The sequence below is a fragment of the Myotis davidii genome, unplaced genomic scaffold (genome assembly GCF_000327345.1).
Source record: "Myotis davidii unplaced genomic scaffold, ASM32734v1 scaffold204, whole genome shotgun sequence".
NCBI lineage: Eukaryota > Metazoa > Chordata > Mammalia > Chiroptera > Vespertilionidae > Myotis > Myotis davidii.
In genome coordinates, this window is record NW_006299715.1 from 4,686,224 (window position 1) to 4,689,987 (window position 3,764).

Sequence of the window (3,764 nt, forward strand, 5' to 3'; positions counted from 1 at the left end):
ACGCCATACTGTTCTCCACAATGGCTGCACCAGTCTGCATTCCCACCAGCAGTGCACGAGGGTTCCTTTTTCTCCGCATCCTCTCCAGCACTTGTCATTTGTTGATTTTTTGATGATAGCCATTCTGACAGGTGTGAGATGGGACTGCATTGTCATTTTGATTTGCATTTCTTGGATGATTAGTGACTTTGAGCATGTTTTCATGTGTCTAATTACCTTTCCCTATTAAATTTACTGATGACTTTGACACCTGAGTTTTAGTCTTCCATCTTTACTCTAAACCCTGACGGTTATTCACGATTGACTTTAGTTTGCTTGCTTGGTTTTTTAAAGATGAACCCATCAAGTCATCTACTGACCTTCAACTTTCTCTGCTGCAGAAACTATCCGTTAATGCCTTTTCTTTAAAAAAAAATTTAGCAAGGTTTATTAACATATAATTTACAGAATACAGTTCTATGAGTTTTAACACACAAACAATTGGATAACCAATTTCTCAATAAGCAAGATATAAAACAGTTCCATTATCCCTAAAAGTTGTTTTGTGATTCTTCATAGTTATTTTCTTACCTAGGTAACATGGAACTAGCAACCATTGGTCTGCTCTGACTCTATAGTTTTGCTTTTCCCAGAGAATAAATAAGTGAAATCATAAAGTATATGCTTTTGAGTCTGGTTTTTTTCATTTAACAATATGCATTTGATATATATCCATGTTGTTGCATGTATCAGTAGTTTGTTCCTTTTGCTATGTAGTATTCCCTTGTACCAGTTTGTTTTTTCATTCAATGGTTGACGGACATTGGATTGTTTCCAGTTTGGAGTAAATGTGAATGAAACTCTACGAATACGTGTGTATAGGTGTTTGTGTAAGTGTAGTTCTCATTTCTGTTTGGTAAATATTTAGGAGTGGGATTGTTTGATCATGTGGTAGTGCATGTTTAAATTACTAGAAATTGTCAAACTTTTCTAAAATGGTTGTGTCATTTTGCATTCCACCAGCAATTTATGAGAAATCCAATTTAGTGAACTTATATAAGGTGAGGCTATATATTTTGTTCAATATAAAATAGAATGACATCTTAAAATAGTTTGTTTGCATTGTTAAGTTTTGGAGTCCATTGATCACAGCAAAATAGATTATCTTAGTAAAAGAAAGAGATATGGGGCTTGTTCGCTCGGAGGTTTTACCCAGTAGGAAAGTCTTTTCAATAGTGCTCTTGAAAGTGTTCTCTGGTTCTCGTTCATTCACTGTTCTGAAATGTGCACTCATGAGAACTAGTACTGAATCATTTCACAAAGATTTTATTAAGTGCATATTTCCTAAGTTCCATGATAACTGTCAAATCTAAGACATCATAAGTAACTAGGGGCCCAGTGCACAAGTTCATGCGCCTGAAAGGAACTGTGGACCATGAGGCTGCGGTAGGCACAGGGGCGGGTCTCGGCCCATCCTCTGTGTCCCCGCCCGGCCCCTCCTGTCGTGGCCCCAGGACACCTGTCTGCCCACAGCCCCACTCCCACTGCCACCACTCTCACACGCTGATGGCACTGGCCCTGGTTGCACCTGCTGAAGGTACTAAGCAGTTGGGGTCGGTGCCAGCAGTAGGTGCGAATGGCAGCTGCTGGCCTGATCACCCCTCAGGAGCAGGGGGAGGTGGATAAGCCCTGAGGGGCAATTGGTGCCGACAGCCGCCACTCCTGCTGATGGCACCGAGCGATTGGGACCGGCACTGGGTGCTGGCAGTGGTTGTGAGCGACAGTTCTGGCGCCAGTAGTGGGTACAAGCACCGGGCGGGACCATGGAGCACGGGAATAAAGAATTTTCAGTAACCACCAGAGGCTCACCCTCTGCCTTGGTCTGGCGCCCCTACTCACCTGCTCCACCATCCCTCTGCAGCTGACAGCCACATGTTCTGCACACGCCCCCTGGTGTCATAGGGACTGGTTGTTCAGCCATTCGGTCTATTTGCATATTAGCCTTTTATTATGTAGGATAAGATGCATCATTTCTTCATGTTCTATGTGAAAAAACGTTACTTTTTTTTTTTTTACTACGACACATCGACTTGAATATGCATCTTGATTATAGAGATGTTAACATGTCTTTTTAAAGCATGATTTATGGAACGTTTCTAGAGTAGTATTTTTGCATTTTTACAATTTAGGAATATCACTGAGAAAATATCCTTTATCTTTCATTTTTCAGATCTATCATTCTACCTTTAATATTTTCCCTCCCTAATTTAAGCATTCTTTAAGTAGTTCCTTTTCTTAATTTCCCAGTTATTTTGCCATTCTGGTCATTTTCCTTTGGATGCCTTGTAGTTTATCACAAAACTGCTTAAAATTTAATATAGCACAGATTTCAAAAAGAAAATTGCAAAAACTTAAAATTAGTATATCCAGAAAGAAGGAACTATGTAAGTTCATGAACAAGGTTTTTAACTTGACAAGATTTTCAATAATTTTTTAAAATAGTCTATACCCATGAATTATTGTCATGACTTTTACAAGTAGGTTAACATTTTATACCTCATCATTTTTTTAATCCTCACCTGAGGATATGTTTGTTGATTTTAGAGAGGGGAAAGGGGAGGGGGGGAGACAGAGGGGGGAACATCGATGTGAAAGAGAAACATCACTTGATTGCCTCCCATAGGCTCCCCTACAGGGATCAAACCCACAGCCTAGTTATGTGTCCCAGCCTGGAATTGAACTGCAGCCTTTTTGGTGCCCTGGATGATGCTCCAACCAACTGAGCCACCTGGCCGGGGCCATCATACTTTCCATAGCAAGAATTTCTCCCCACTGGCACTCATTTACTCATTTTGGTAATTGAGATTTAAGATGCTACTTTTTATAAGCTAACATATGTTGTTAACAAATATAAACAGAATTGTACATCTTTTCAAGTTAATTCTTCTCCTCCCTACAAAATTACTACAAAAGAAATCTGCCCGTAATAATTTAACCTGGGAATATTTCTAAATGACAAAAATGTTTACCTGTTTTAGTAGTGAACATTTACATTTGAATGTTTCTTTATAATCATGTAATTTCTGATAGTTATTATATGACTTTATCATGTTATGTATTTCCTAGTTCAAATTAATTCAACTAAAGGAAAAATGACACCTTACAGTATGTTAAGTTTATAATTTGCTGATTCCTATAGAGTTTATGGGTTTTGTTATTGTAAAATTAAGCTTTCTTTCATAGTTAATATTCTTTTCTTTCTTTAATAATACAGGTTTTGAGAGTATTTTAGAAGGGCTTTATGGACCACGGCTACGAAGACATCTCAGTTTATTTGAAGGTAACGTTTTATTTCAAAATTTTAACCTTCTGTCCCGTTTAACAAATGAGAAATGGTTGTTGTACACTAACTTTATACTAAACATGAATTTGTGTTATTGTTTAATTAAAAATATTTCAAATGAATACATAAAGTGATCCAAATATTCCTATTATTACATGATGTTATAATCTTTAAAAAATTTAGATACTGGGATCGGAAACCAAGATGGCGGCATAGGTAAACACCAGAGATTGCTGCCTCGCACAACCACTTCAAAAATACAACTAAAAGACGAAACGGACATCACCTAGAACCACAGGAAAGCTGGCTGAGGGGAAATTCTACAACTAGAAGGAAAGAGAAGAGCATACCGAGACTCAGAGGAGGCGCAGTGCTGAAGTAAAATACAAAGGTGCGGAGGGGCGTGCGGAGCGGGCTGGCGGCTGAGGGCGCGGTTGCCTCC

General features: G+C 38.7%; 1 long non-coding RNA gene across 1 annotated transcript in view; it reads left to right on the forward strand.

The window, feature by feature from the left end:
• Positions 1-3,544, forward strand: part of LOC107184989 — a 9,418-nt gene extending 5,874 nt beyond the window's left edge. Inside the window, exons 2-3 of the long non-coding RNA XR_001515901.1 lie at positions 3,254-3,319; positions 3,506-3,544. This is a non-coding gene — a long non-coding RNA (uncharacterized LOC107184989). The remainder of the gene's footprint in view (positions 1-3,253; positions 3,320-3,505) is intronic.
• Positions 3,545-3,764: the final 220 nt, after the last annotated feature.